This window comes from Ursus arctos, unplaced genomic scaffold (assembly GCF_023065955.2).
Source record: "Ursus arctos isolate Adak ecotype North America unplaced genomic scaffold, UrsArc2.0 scaffold_8, whole genome shotgun sequence".
NCBI lineage: Eukaryota > Metazoa > Chordata > Mammalia > Carnivora > Ursidae > Ursus > Ursus arctos.
This window is the reverse complement of record NW_026623100.1, coordinates 38,248,065-38,263,846: the sequence shown is the minus strand read 5'-3', so window position 1 is coordinate 38,263,846 and position 15,782 is coordinate 38,248,065. Positions and strand designations below refer to the sequence as shown.

The 15,782-nt window shown below is 44.6% G+C and overlaps 1 protein-coding gene and 1 long non-coding RNA gene across 4 annotated transcripts in view; one reads left to right on the top strand and one right to left on the bottom strand.

The window, feature by feature from the left end:
* Nucleotides 1-15,782, bottom strand: part of TET3 (tet methylcytosine dioxygenase 3) — a 100,093-nt gene that overhangs the window by 57,948 nt on the left and 26,363 nt on the right. The window lies entirely within an intron of this gene.
* On the top strand, nt 2,096-7,320 carry LOC113243837 (uncharacterized). Of its 2 annotated transcripts, XR_003312215.4 has the most exons (3): nt 2,096-3,272; nt 3,886-4,036; nt 5,820-7,320. It is a non-coding gene; the product is annotated as an uncharacterized LOC113243837 (long non-coding RNA). The 2 variants fall into 2 exon arrangements; XR_008958228.1 differs by lacking the exon at nt 3,886-4,036.

The following is a 15,782-nucleotide window of genomic DNA, read 5'->3' as shown; positions in this document are numbered from 1 at the left end:
GATAGAAGAAATTTTAAAAATTACATGTGCCAAAGATTTCCCCTGAAGCATTAGTAGCAAAGAATTACAAATCACCTAAAATGTTATGTTGGTTTTTCTTCATGAAAAGAAAATGGGAATAAACATATAAAAAAATACTCAACTATTTAGTATTCAGAGAAATACAAAATAAGACCACTTTGAGATTTCATTTTATATCCACTATATAGAATTTAAGAACAAGAATGTTTAGTTCAATTCTGCTGATATACACTGGAGCAGAATCATCAATGTTCAATCGTTCCTGGTCTCATCGGCTATTTTTGAAATAAGTACTGGTATGATGTCCATAGCATATGCTGTTGCTTCTTTTATGAACACTTGTCTCAGGCCTTTTCTTCCATGGGGAAACTTCCCTTGGAAAATAAAGCATATAAACATGCATTCTTTCATCCTAAGTGTTATTTTGTACATGTATTAACGTACCACTTTATTTTACTCATGGTATAGCAGGATGCTAAGATACCATTTGAAATACAACGTTGGTTAACTGGATTCTAGCTTACTCTATTATTTTAATAACTTAATTTTAATAAAATAAACAAGATCTCAAAATGAAGAAAAAAAGAATCGTTTGTATCCTGCCCTTACCACTTACTAGTTGTGTGGCCTGGCAGAAGTCAGTTAACCTCTCTGTGTCTCATTTCTTTATCTGTAAATCTGGGGTTAAAAATTAACCTCTCTGTGCCTCTGTTTCCTCATCTGTATATCCGGGGTTAATAAGAGTACCTAACCTCACAAATTAACATAGGAAGAACACTTTTAACAGTATAAGGTACATAGTAAGGGGTGAAAACTTTAGTTTCATACCAAGTGCTGCTGGGGTTTAGCAGGAATTTTCTCTTCACATACCACTGGTAGAGAGCAAAACAGAAGGACCATTTTGGAAAGGTCTGTGGTGCTTTCTTTTAATGTGAAACATACATTTACCCCATGGTCTTGCAATTCCACTCCGAGAAACTTTGCAAATGTGCATCAGAGATATGTACACAGATGTTCACTGCAGCATTACTCATAACAGCCAAATCATGGAAATAGATCTACGCGCCCACCAACCACAGACGGACAATGGAATATTACATAGCAGTGCAAACAAATGAACCACAGGAACACAAACAAATCTCAGAGACCAGACTGTGCTTTAAAAAAAAAGAAAAAAAAAAAAAAGCAAGCCTTTAAAGGCTATATATAGTCTACCAATTCGAAAAAGTTCAAACAAAAAATAAAGTTAAATGTACTGTAAAAGATTTAATTAAATGTATGTAATTAAACCTTTTTTTTTAAAGCAAGGTAATGATAAACACAGAATTCAAGGGAGCGGTAACCTCTGGAGGTGAAGAAAGGATATAGGGTTAGGGGAAACACCCAGATAGGTTCAGAGATGTTGGCCATGTTCTCATTTTTATCTTGGGTAGGTACTTAGCTCTGCATTATCATGCTTTATCTGTTTAATGTACATAAAACACTAGGTCAAATATACATTTCCAATAATACATAAGAAAAATTACAATACTTATTACTTTATCAGTAGATGTATAACTGCTTAAAATAAAAAATAAGAACATTTTTATAAAAACACAGGGAAATGTCTTAAATGAAAAAAGAAACTCAAGAATGTACTTGTACTCATAAATAGATGCTTTCTGAGGGTTTTTACTACAGGGGAAGTGTTTATACACTGAAGTGGAGAAAACAAACAAGATTCAAAATATTGCCCAATTTAAGAATTCAATTCCATCCACAACGCATGCGTGTGCACACAAACAAAACACCAAAGGAAAATATGCAGAAATGTTAACAATGCTCATCTCGGGGTGGTAAAGAATGGGAATATTTCCTTGTTCATAGTCTCCAGACTTTATTGTAGGGATCAGATTTTTATTTAAGGGGAAAGTGTGAGAACAAAGTATGGACAACACACCTGAAACTTTGCATACACTATGCACGCCTCTGAACAAAGCCTACACGGGAAGCTTCCTAGAGAGGAATTTGCGGGTGAAGTTTCTTCTTGCTATTTCTGTTGCTAGATAGTTGTTTGTGTTACCCATCCCCCCAACACACACACGTGCGGCGGAAGTAGGAAAAATCCCACGAGCACTGTCGGAGGGGAAGACAGGGTATGGTTGAAGAGGGGTGCAGAGGCTGAAGTTCTCCACCCGTTAAAAGTTCTCTGTGGCTTGCGGTGCTCCCACCCGAAGTCCAAGGGAAAGCCCTGCAACGCGCACCCGTGCGGAAGCCGCCTCCCTCGGCAGCGCGAACGCGATCTTGACCCCTCCCCGCGAAGCGACCCCAGCAGGCGGCGGAGGGGTGAGCGCTGGGTGGGGGCGGGGAGCCCAGGCCGGGCGCCATGTCCTGATCTTGGGCCAAGGCAGCCAGCTCTCCCGACGGAAGCCCCTGCCTCGAGCAGCCGGTGGCGGCCCGGCCGGGGGCCAGCCGGGAGGAAATCGAGCCGACCACATCTGAGGCCTGGCGAAAGGCGCAGCAGCTGCCTCCGAAGCCGCCAGCGCACGAGAACCAGGTCAGGACGCAGAGGCGGCTCCCAGGCCAGACAGCAAGACACATACACACACACACACACACACACGCACGCACGCTCGCGCGCCCCTCCAGCAGCCGCTGGGGCCATCGGCCGAGCCACGCAGTGCACGTCCAGAAGAGCCCCCATCAGCCCCCAGCGAGGCCCGGCACGCCCACCGCTCCACCCACCCGACTGCCCACACCGGTTCTCGCCACCCACCTCCCACCCCACAGTCTGGACGCGGAGGAAATGAGAAAACCCCGCCACCACCACAGCCCCCTGCGCACCACCCCTGGCCAACAGCCCCACGCGCGGTCCCTAAAGGTGCCCAAAGCCCACTAAACCTACTGGCCCCTCGGGAGGGCTAGAGGACAACGCGGACGCTGACACACGAGAGCAGGGAACAGTTTTGAGAGGCCAGTGCAAAATCTGGGACTAAGCAAGCACTTTCGCGTTCAAATGTAACCTTTTCAAGTCTTCAACATCCGTTGTAATGGATGGGCAGATAGATGAGGCACAGTTAACCAACAGACTCCAAGACTCAACACTGGGGAGTGGCACTGCCGACGGAACATGGGAGGGGAGTGTGGATCCCCATGGCCCCCCAGCTGCCAAGCTTCTCATCTTTTGGAGAAAGAGCTCCCACACGTGCACATTCACAACCAGGGATTCTCACAAACCAGGGATTTCAGCCTCTCCCCTGGACCCCTATCAGGTGAGTTTGCCCCTGTCCCTTCCTTTCTCAAGGACTCAAGAGGACTTACACTTTTTTTTTCATTCAAAGAAATGAATCTTTAAGCCAGCACCCAAAAATCTGGAGGAAAAGTAATTTGGGGCAGAAGGGACTCCAGCCATCAGTCACAAGACCGACTTCACACAGTGGGTTAGGAACTGGAAATGGGGGAGAAATTGCCATTTAGGGGAACCTGGTGACAGGAAATTAGGGAGTGCGAATAAATCCAATAAATTCTAGTTATCCTAAACTGGAAAAAAAAAAAAATCACACAACACATCTCAGTATAAAGGCTTGTCTTCCACGGACACTACTGGTCTGTTAGCCCAGATAACGGAAAGATGCCAGTAATTTGGGTTCTTGTGCGTGTTCATCTGGAAGTCCTATCTGCAGTGTTAGAGAAAAGGAGGCAGAAACCCTGGCCCTCCCCATCCATGAGCTGCTCTCTGAGGGTCAGGGGTGATGAGGAAGGCCATGGGAGTCCTTCTCCCTCTGGCCTTCCTGTGGCACACGCCCACCCCCTCCCTCCCAGTTTCTGTGAGGCTGCTAGATCTTGGTCCTCCATTCTCCATTTCCTCCTTTATCCCCTCAACAGAGCTACTCTCCACACTTCCACCCTCTGCTCTCCTGGAAACCTCCCCAGCTCAGCCTGCACCAGTAACCCTAAAGCTTGCTTTTTCCTGGACTGTTTCTCAAGCTCCTAGCCTGCTCTCCAGCTCCAAGAAACATTTCTACCTGGATGCAATGTAAGCCCAGCACATTTAAAACCTAACTTGGTGGGTGGTGGGGGCAGGGGAGTACCCAGCTGGCTCAGTCAGAAGAGCAGGTGACTCTTGATCTCGGGGTCTTGAGTGCAAGTTCCACATTGGATGTAGAGATTATTTAAAAATAAAGTCTTAAAAAAAAAAAAAGAAGAACTTGGCACCTGTCCCCTTTTTCCCAGCAACTCCTCCTCTGAACATTGATTTTTAAAAATTCATGTGCAAAGTTATTCTCTTGGATATCCTGGCTCAAACCTCCCAGCACCTTTGATGTCCTCCCTTCAGGCCTCCATATGCAAGCAGACCCTAGTCTGCTCCTCCTGACAGTAGTTCAGAACTGTCTTCTTTCCATTTTCTCCTCACTTCTCTCTCAGGGAATAACTGCAGTACAAGGCTCCTCGACTGGCCAGCCCACCTCTGCCCTCACCCCAGCACACGCTGTCAGTCATATGCAATCCACTGAGCCTTCAACCCATGACCCCTAACTTCCAGGCCGGCGTGCCTAATTCACTACTATAATCTTTTCTTTTGGGTCAAATGGTAAAAATAAGGAAATAAGTAGGTAGGTAGGTAGGTAGGTAGGTAGACAGATACATGTATCAAGGGCAATAAAGATCCCGCCACCTCGCTGCTAGGAACTTAGGTTTATAAATTTGCATTTTTTCAAAAAATCTTTTCCACACATAAGTGAAAACTGAAAACGCCGGATGAGGGGAACAGTTGGGTAAATTATAATACAACTCAATGCACTATTAGATAGTCCTCAAAAACCATAAATTATGAACGCCAAGGAAATATGTTTGAGAAAATGGGCAGCAGAAACAGCAGAATACGCTACGGTATGAGGGTCATGACGACAGCAACGTACAACCATGCACGCAAAGGACAAAAGATGGAGGTAGTTTTTTTTTTAAGAAAGCAGAAAAAGCTCAAGTGGCCCCACAGAATACTAAAATCTCACCTAGTGATGCTATCAACACATCATACCCATCATGCCTTTCACATACGGCGAACATGTGTGCAAGTCAGGTATGCTTCCAGCAAATGTGCATTAAGAACTTACTCCACGACGTTACTTCTAGGCACTGGGGACGCAGCAGCGGGTGATCGCTCTGCCTCGTGAACAAAGACTTCACGGATGTTTGGATTCATCTCAGATCTCATTCAAAGGAAAGTTCCTTTAGGACAGACCTGTACCATGATCTCTCAAATGTGTATGGCAGCATAAATCTATGTTATAGACTCTGTGGCTTTGAGTATGGGATGAAAGCAATGAAAATGGATATTAATTATGAGTTTATCTCTGAGCGAAGCTGCCCTTTGTGCAGCTACTGATAGAATTATCACAGGCACACTAAAACTCATTATAGAGCCAAGGAAAACTCTGGTGGGTGACCCAAAAGAAGAAAGCAAGGTCCTAAGAATAGAATGATAAGAAAGGTAAAGAAGAGCTTCAATAGGAGATGCTGAGAGAGAAGAAAAACAGGAGGCTCTCTCCCTGCGAAGTGGAAAATGAAAAAGTAAAAACAAGGAGCTCCCCCTTCCCAGAGAGGACTATAGTTTACATTTGGTTCCTTTCCCCCCATGCAATATGCATATAGTTTATAAAATTGGGGTCACTGAGTATATTCAGGGTTTTTAAATGCTCATTTCTGCCCCGACAGTATCCCAGGTATTTTCCCATAGCGCTTCCCATACACTTTACATGGGTGAGTTGTGTGTGATGTAAATTATATAATAAAATTGTAATTTTTAAAAAATCCTTTAGAGAAAACCTGAATCTCCATCCCTGTAAGAAGCTGTAGGACAAAAGCAGAAACACCGTGCGCTCAAGAGAAGACGGCTGAGCTGGTGAGCCCACCCCGACGGTGAAGGGTACGGGACGGAGGAGCGTCAGGCACCTCAGGAGAGACTCTGCTTTATAATTCCCTCACGGGGGTGGACATTTCCTTTATTTCCCCATTAGGTCACAAGTGGAAGTGAAAATAAGAGACTCTTATCTCAGGGTGAGTGCCGGTGGTCAGGATGGGGAGACCACCTCCCACTCCACTGCTACACTTGGAAGGGAAGAGCCACCCAGGACAGCAGGAGCCTGCTACCTCCTGTGAGGACAGAAAGCAAGCTGGCGTGGCCACAGCTGTGGGCTAAGGAAGAGTGAGCTGCGCTCTGAAGATGCGTAAGCAAGGGTCCCCCAAACCAAGAACCACTGACAGTGATCAGGCGAGCAGTCACAGTAACGGTCATGAAATGTAGGTCGGTTCAAAAGGTCCTTACTGAAGAAGGAGGAGAATGAGAAGGAAGAGAAAAACTGGGGAGAGGAGTCTGCAAGAGATTCAGTAAAATAAAAGCAAATAAGACAAGGAATATGTATTAGGCAATTAGCATGCCCTTAAAAAAGTTAAATGCAAACCATTTTGTTGAAAAACTGAGTTGTGTTGTTAACACCCACAGTACAAGAGCGCACGGCTACTCCAGAATACCCGAGAGTCAACTACCTGCTAAGTGTCCCCCTTGTCATGAAAAAGACCACTCTAGAACCTCCATGAGGACCCAGGGCAGGTGAGCTGGTGAGCTGCACACTCAGGCCACCCTCGAGACATATCCCAGGCTCCCACTTTTGGCTAGAGATGAACAAGTCCTAGCCACTAACCCCAAAACTGCCGGGGGAGGGAGATTTAAAAATCACATCCCCAACCTGAGGGTGTCAGTCCTCAGAAAGCAGCAGGCATGCCCCACCCAAGGCCACAATCCTTGCTTTTCAGCCTTGTTCTCAAGGGAAAGGCTGGACCAGTTTTCAAGTCCCTCTCTCTCCCCAGCTATGGCCTTGATCTCTGGCCAATACCAGATCAGCTAGGAAAGGGGTGGGGGTGGGGTGCTGTGGCCTGGCATTGCACAGACGGAGGGGCAGCGGCAAGGGCAGGAGAAGACAGGTGGCTGACGATAAAGACCGAGCAGCAAGGTGTTCACCTGGAGCTGGGGTGCATGTGACCAGCAGAGACACCAGACTGCCAGCCCCACCTCTTCTAAGGTTGTCTTAATACAAGCCCTGGATAAGTCATTTTATCTCTCTGGGCCTCAAATTCCTTACCTGTTCTTAAAAAATTCTTTACAAGTGTCAGGAAAAACTGAGGATCCGCTCCAGATTAAAGGAGACTAAGAAACCTGAGCAGTGAATCTGTGTGACTTGGTTTTTTTCCCCCTACAAAACAGGTTGTGACAATGGGCAAAATCTGAATAAAGCCTATAGACTGGTTTCTTAATGTTAATAACGTTAGTGTTTGTAAAGTCTGTAAATCAGGTCTGTAGCAGTATTGTACGTATGTTAATTTCCTGAGTTTGATCGAGGCACTATAGTCATTTATGTGATTTTAGAAAATCCACACTTAGGGCACCTGGCGAGCTCAGTCGGTGAAGCATGTGACTCTTAATTGCAGGGTTGTAAGTTTGAGCCCCACTTGGGTGTAGAGATTACTTAAAAGATAAAATCTTAAAAAAAAAAAAAAGAAAAAAAGAAAAAGAAAGAAAATCCACACTCAAGTGGTTAGAAGTAAAAGGCATCATGTCTGCTACTTACTTTCAAATGGTTGAAATAAAAATTAGAAAAAGAAAACAAAGCACAAGTAGTAAAATGTTAACATTTGGAAATCTGAGTGACGAGAATTCCTTGTACTATTCTTGCAACTTTTCTGAAACTCTGAAAGTATGCCAAAAAAAAAAAAATAGTTTTATAAGTTATGTTACAAGAGGACTGCTAAGACTCTCCTAGCCTCTGTAAGAAGGTAACATTCTCCACATGTTACAGACAAGGAACAGGAAACAGGAAGAGGACAGTTCCTCAGCAGCAGGAGGGCTCTGGAACTCAGGGTCTCTGACTCAAGTCCTCCCTCTACCCAGACCCTAGATCTTCCAAACAGCAAAGGACAGTGAGCCCCAGACACCACCCCAGATACTGGACAAGAACCTCAGAGCAGAAGGCAAGTAAGAAAGGGGCCACCTGGACAGTGTCTGGGAGGCTGTCAGGAGCAGTGGGAGGCTTCAGAAAACAGACCACCCTGTTCTCCTCCCGAGACCCCTTCCCTCCACATGCACAGGGCACACACGTGTCCTCTCGTGCACACCGCAGAGGCTAACCAGAAGCTTCAGCAACATGCTTGCACTAACTCCGCCAGAACGCACAGCCCCACAAGGAACACAGAACACAACCTAGACAGCCCTGGGAGGGCAGCCTTCCCAAAAGGAACACGACATCTGGAAATCCTAAGTCAGTCTCCTAAATAACTCTAGGGTCAGGGGGGAAAGAAGAAATCAAAATCACAGCTACATTTATTTCCAACTTATTTAGGCTACTTGTCCGTGTCATGGTAAGTATGTACTTCAAGTATCATTAATATGTGAACTGATTTGAGTATAAAAATAGATTTGTTTCCGTGGAAAGAAGTCACATGTACAGATCTGAAGATTAATGTCCATGAAAATAATGGCTATTAACAGAAGAAAAATTCTTCTATATTCTCCTAAAGCTGTTTCTATAAATATTTTTTACTAAATATGAAAGAAAATAAATTAAGGCTCCATCCAAGAAACTAGAAAATAAAAACTTTAAAAATGTGAGAAAGGGGCGCCTGGCAGGCTCAGAGAACGTGCGACTCTCGATCTTGGGGTTGTGAGTTCAAGCCCCACGTGGGGTGTAGAGATGACTTAAATAAAACTTTTTAAAAAATTTAAAAAAAATAGAAATGTAGGAAAAGGGAATCAGTAAAGACAGAAATAGTTGATTAGAAAACAAAATGTAGTGATATTTATAAATGGAATCTAAGAGATGGCTCACCAAAAGGCCACTGTTAGAATAAACAAATCTCTGGCAAGGCTGATCATTTGAAAAAGAGAAACATAAATAAACAGTATTAGAAATGTGAAAAGGAATATAACTATTATCAGTGAATAGGGCATGAAGTGCATTTAAAAACTTTGAAAATATTAATGAAAGGACCATTTTCTAGGAAGAGGTAGAAATATTAAAAATGTCACTCACCAGACAAGTGGAAATGTATCAGAGAACTACCCTCCCCCCAAAAAGGGCACCAGGCCCAATAGTTATTACATTATTTTTCTAGCTCATAAAAATGTTGATTTGTTTTATTCTTTCATTTAATTCTCCCAGATCCCTATGAGGTCGTAAGCACAATCTCTGTTTCACAGACAAGGAATCTAAGGGCTCAAGCATTGTCTCTAAGTCACCCAGCCACACGTGGCCAACCTGGGACTAAGTCCCACAGTCTGACATTTCTGGGGTGAGGCCCAGAAAATGCTGCGTTCCAAAATGCTCAAGTACTTCTGTGATCAGCCCGGGTTAGAAACTTCTGGGCCCTTGCTACTTAAAGTCTAGTCCCATGAACAGCAGCATCACCATCACGTTTCTCTTGTGAGAAATGCAGAATCCCGGCCCCAGACCTGCTGAATCAGAAAATGCATCGTAAAGAGATTCCCATGTGATGTGGATGAACATTAAAACGTGAGAAGCACTGGTCTGTCCTGCATCTATCTGTCCAGGCTCCTTCAATTCCCTTCAAAATTTGCAAAAGCAGGGGCGCCTGAGTGGCTCAGTCGGTTAAGCATCTGCCTTGTGCTCAGGCCATGACCTCAGGGTCCTGGGATCGAGCCCCGCAAAAGGCTCTCTGCTCAGAGGGAAGTCTGCTTCTCCCTCTCCCTCTGTACACGCGCATTTCCTCTCTCAAATAAATAAAATCTTTAAAATTTGCGAAAACAGTGCCTGTTCTGTCTAGCACAACCCAAACAAAATGAACTGATGAACTGGAATGAAATTTGATCATGTAACCATGTACAAAAAAAGTGTAGCAAAATAAAACATTAAAAAATTAAAAGCAATTTGTAATATTTATCAAGGTCTGATAAAGAATACCACTAATATGTGAAACTCTTACTAACTCATAAAAACACACACAAATAGGCAAAGGAAATAAAAATATATTCACATAGTGCAGATCCGACTAAACAGAGCAATAAGAGACTTGCAAATCAAATGTTACACCAATTTCTATACCAATTAAAAAATAAAGATTTTATAAATATGTATTATTTTGTTGATAATTGGGGAAAATCAATAAAGACATTTAAAATGGAAAAAAAAATAAACGATTGTTCTAGAAAGACCCAAATATTAAGAGGAGTTCTAAGTGGTGAAATTATGTTTTATTCTATTCGCTTATGTGAACTTCCTAGTTTTTCAGCAATGAATCTGTATTCTTTGTAATAGACAACAACAAAAAAGTTTCTATCAGCTTGACCTTATCTGAAATTTAACAGCTCTGACGCTTAGTCTCTCTTGGATTTTCACAAGTCCACACATAATACTTGGCCTTTTCACCAATCACAGTCTTAAAGGCATGTCCTTTCAATCCTCCTCAAGTACTGGAGCCCCAAATAAACAGAGCCCTTCTACCTTACTCTGCAGCCTGGCAGTTCTCAAACTCCAGTGGGCACGGCAATCTCCTGTAGGAAGCTGGCTGCAGACGCAGACCCCCAGGTCCTACTCTCGGAGATCAACCCTGTACGTCTATGGAGAGGATGTGGAACCAGGTGGTCCCCAAACTACCTTTTGAGAAGCCCCCGTCCCGCCGATAACCCTATGGGAGTGAGGGTAAGTGCAGAAAAAGGGAAGTCTTGACTGGTGTAGAAATTGGGTGAACTGAGGGTCTTAGATGTTGACAGGGGGCCAGCGGTCTCTCTCTACCCACCCCCCCGCTATGTGCACGTGCAGGCTCGACCAGTGGTCAGTGCTTCTGCTCTTTAAAGAGGGCAACAGGTGGGCAGGGGAGGCAGGGGTAGGATATGACTTGATCCAACAGGTGAGCTGAAGTCCAGAGCAGCCCTGTGTCCTAGCCTCCCTGCCAGAACACGCTCTGCTCCGGGAGAAGGCATTTGGAACCGGTTCGCGGAGGTCCATCTGTCAGAGTTGCTGCTCGGCGCCCTGAGAAGGCAGCTCCTCCCACCCTGGCAGAGATGCTGCACGGCTGCCACGAGGGGCCCGACGACTTGGCCCGGTGCTGGCAGGGCCGACGGTGGGCAGTGGCAGAGGCAGTAAGGCACGGGTAGGGTAGGGACCCAGAGCAGAGCTTCCCCTCCCCCACCTCTTGGGTACCACTTGGTTTTCCCCAGGGACTTAAATAAACCAGCAGAGGAGCCAGAGACAGCGCTCCCGTCTGCTTCACCCCCTGAACATGAAAGGGGAGAAGGCGCACAGACCACCAGCCAGATGAGAACTGCTCACTGCGGCTGCAAACACAACCTGGTGACATGCTGAACCAGACGCGAGCCGACCCTTACAGTGACTGGGCAGCGGCTCACAGCCCACCTCTAACCGGCATTTCTTTTTCACACACAAGCCAAGCTGATCCCTCCCCCCACCTTCTTTTTAGGGAAGGCAAGAGGCAGGAATCTGGCCCCTGCTTAACAGCAGCAGGGGTTCCCACGTCTCCCAGGGAAGGGGGGGGTCCCTTGTTCATGGGTCTCAGCAGATGCAGCCTTCCTAGCCAGGCTGACAGCTCCATCTCCATCTAGCTCTTGGGGCAGCAGAGACCGGGAGCCTGCAGTTACGGGGTGAGGGGCAGGGGGAGGACAGAGGGGCTTGCACTGGACAGCTCCATTGAGAACTAGTGCCTCCCATTCCCCAATTACAAGTTTAAAATGCAGGGCGCCTGGCAATTAAGCAACAAATCCTTGATCTCAGCTCAGGTCTTGATCTCAGGGTCATGAGTTCAAGCCATGAGTTGGGCTCCACGCTGGGCATGGAGCCTACTTAGAAAATAAATAAATAAAAATAAAATGCAAACACAGCGGGGAGAATTAGCACATTGATAGGCTCTTCGTAGAAGACGCTTGTGGGAGTCTTAGACTCTGGAGAAGAGCAGGGCAACGAACAAAGATGCTACCTCAAGAAAGGAGACCGGGCACACAGAAGGGGAAGCCAGTTTCACCAGTGGCCTCTGTAAGCTCTACTTCCAGCCTCCATGAACCCTCGTCCCCGAAGAGCAGCTGCAGGGAAGCTTGTGTTTTAGGCTTCCTTCAGGCGTCTGGGAACTGAGAAGGCAACTCTCCCTACTAGTTAGTACTAATGAGAATTAATGACAAGTGGGCTGTTAGTCCCCAGGTAATTACAAGGTGTGGGCTCACAGGGCTCCTCCCTGATGTCTGCCTGTGGGAAAACAGCCCAGGACCTTCTTTCTACGGTGGGGATGAGGCAGGTGCCCCACGTCTGTTATCCAGCTCACAGCCTCCAGGCTCGCAGCCAGGCCTGCTTTAGATTCTGCTCCCCAGACTGGCCTAGGCTGTCACACTTTGAGGAGGTGAAGCTCATTGTCTCTCTCATCAATTTGATTCTACAGCATTTATTAAAAGGATTTACTGCATGCCAGGCCTTGTGCCAGCTACTGGGAAACGGCGTGGAGTAAGTGGAGCAAGCACCTGACCAGAGGACCTCATACCAGGCCCTAAGTACTGCCGCGGAAGCGCAGACTTCATGCACGGGCTGAGGGAAGGAGGGGAGCTGGGGCCCACGCAGCCGGAGTGGTAGCGACCGCAGCACAGCGCACGGACAAGACCCAGAGCGTTTCCAACACACCTGCAGGAACAGGTTACAAAGTGTAACACGGGCCCCCGGCTGGCGCAGAGGAGCACATGACTCCCGATCTTGGGGGTTGTGAGTTCGAGCCCCATGCTGGGTGTCAAGATTACTTAAGTAAATAAAACTTTTTAAAAAGTGTAACAGAAAAAGATCCCCTTCACTGCAGTAATAACAAGACCTACAACATCTTAGAAATGAACCTAATGAGAAGAGCGAGCCAAAACTTTAAAACTCTGGTGGACACACAAAGAAGACTAGAATAGATGGACAGATATACTTCCCATTCCCTGGATAGGAAGACTCATTGTAAAGCTCTCCATTCTCCCCCAAATAATCTATAAATTCCATGTGATTCCAATTGAAAAATCACAACATTTTTCACAGAATTTGACAAGTTGTTTATAAGCTTATTTGGAAAAGGAAATATAAAAGAAAAGCCAAAAAAAAAAAAAAAGTGGAAAAAATGAGTTTTGGGTTTTAACCCAACTGTTATATAAAAACTGCTGTACTTAAAACAATAAAATACTGGGGTGCCTGGGTGGCTCAGTCAGTTAAGTGGCTGCCTTCAGCTCAGGTCATGATCCCAGGGTCCTGGGACTGAGCCCCGTGTAAGGCTCCCTGCAGTCTGCTTCTCCCTCTGCCCCTCCCCCCAGCTCATGCTCTCTCTCTCTCTCTCTCTAATAAATAAAATCTTTAAAAAAACCACAAACAATAAAATACTGACAGAATCAGACAAATAATTCAATGGAACTGGAGGCTCTAGAATGCCCATGAATGTGTATTCCTAAAATGCTTAAGGTAGAATTATAAACCATTTGGTTAACTATAAATAGTCAAAAAACAGACTGGAAATAATAGGCTTTCTATCTGGGAAAAATTCAATCCCTATCAAATCATATACAAAAATAAATCCTGAACAAATTGCCAAAAAGTATATGTACAAATATGTCAATTACCACATCATTTATAATTACAGAAAATTGGAACCAGACATGTCCATCAATGGGAATCAGTTTAATTACAATAAACCTATAACATGCCAGACTCTATAGCCTTTAAAAGCCTAAGATAGATGTGCTGACATGGAAAGATACCCTCCACATACTAGTGAGCAAATAAAAGAATACCAAACATAAAGGATGGTTCAAACACACGACCGCAGGATAAGCAGTAAGTTCATATACTCATTTTAAAGTCTGCAAAGATACGTATAAATTGGTGATAGAGATTACACCAGGATGGGGAAGAAATAGCAATTTTCAGTTTCTAATTTTTCTAATTTATATACTTTTATATTTTTTTGAGTTTGTGAAGTGGCTATGTATTATTTTTATTTTTATTTAAATTTAAATTTTTATGTAAGTCCAAAAATGTATTTCCCATTTGGGGGAAAAAAAAAAAAAAGAAAGAAAGAAAGAAGAATATTGCTAGTGATTTCTAGGTTGAACTCATAATTCACCCTCTCTCTGTCCCTGGCCTCTACTGCTCTCCATGGAGTTAAGGTAAAGGGTAAGAAAATCTATCCCCCAATGTGCTGCACCCTCTCCCGCCAGTGTGACCCCTGGGCCAAATCAACTCTCTGCTGACTTCAACAAGTTCAGGCTGGGGTACAGAGCGCTCTCCACCATGCCAGACTCTGCCAGACCTGGAGAGGGGAGACTGTGCCTTCCTCGTTGGGATTACTGTTGCCCTATACCCTGAGCTCTGGGGGAATAAAAAAATGGATTTTCAGTGGAGCACTGGAGACGGTCCCCCAGAAATGCTCACACCGTTCTTCCTGATGCTATGAATCTCCCCCCTTACCCTACTGTCTGTCCATCCTAGCACACTCTTCATAGCCTCAGGGATCCAACTGGGCCTTATCTTCCAGAAGTGCACCAAAGAAACACAGAGCAAGACTTGAACCTGCAGCCTTGACCAGCTCAGCTAGGCCATGAGCTCTGGGTCAAAATTTTATTTTCCTCCCCGGACCCCCCACCCCTTCACTGTCCTTAGCTTCTAGCTTCATTTTCTCTGCTGCTAATGCATGAGGCTTTTCTCAATGCTACTAAAACATCTATATGGACCTAGGATATGCTCTGGTCCTAGGCAATAAATTCCAAACTGATTTTGTTTAGGTTAAAAAAAAATTTTCCCCCACAGGTCTGGCTGCTAAGCTGATAAGCTATTACTAGGTCCCTACCCCGCAGCTTGGAGACAAAGCCCCTAAAAGTAATCCAGCACAGTCTCTGGCCCTGACGTTGTTCCACAGCCAGTGATTCTCCCTTGCTGGGAGGAAAGGGAGCCAGGCTGCATCAGGACTTAGTATTCTCACATTGGGTGTACCATCAGCATTTCCCCAAGAGCACTAGCAGACATGAAATAGCAAAACCCGCAAAAGAGGCCATAGCAGAACTTAGAGAAAAAGTCATATTTTTAAATGTGTCTGTGATTAAAAAAAAAAAAAGTAGAAAAAGAAAAAATAGAATGTCTTACAGATCCAATGCAGAATCTAGAAAAAGCACATGCCAAATAAACCTAAGGAAAAGAAGACAATAAAGACTAAAGCAGAAATTCATGCTTTAGAAAACAGAAAGCTGGGGTGCCTGGCTGGCTCAGTCAGTAGAGCATGTGACTCTTGATCTCAGGGTCGTGGGTTCAAGCCCCACGGTGGGAATGGAGCCTAGTTGAAAAAAAAAAAAAAGAGAGAAAGAGAGAGAAAAGAAAACAAAGCACAACTGACAAATCTATGTGCTTTTAAGTATATAAAAAAAGAAATTAATGTACGATGTTAGAAATTAAGAAAGTGAAAAGAAATCACAGCTACTGAGGGAACTGAAGGGCAAGAACTATATACCCATGATGCTATTAAATTTGAAGAGATCACTTTCATAGAAAACACAAAGTAAATGTTTCGTAACAATAGCCACGGAAATTATAGGTCAATCTCCTTCACAAAAATAAATGCAAAACTCCCACGCTGATAAATCAAACAGCATGCTAAAAAAAAAAAAACAAAAAAAAACCCAATTACCAAGTGGGATACTCAAGGAATTAAAGATAGTGCAATATTAAGAAATGCATTAACATAATCCATCCTACCAACAGGCA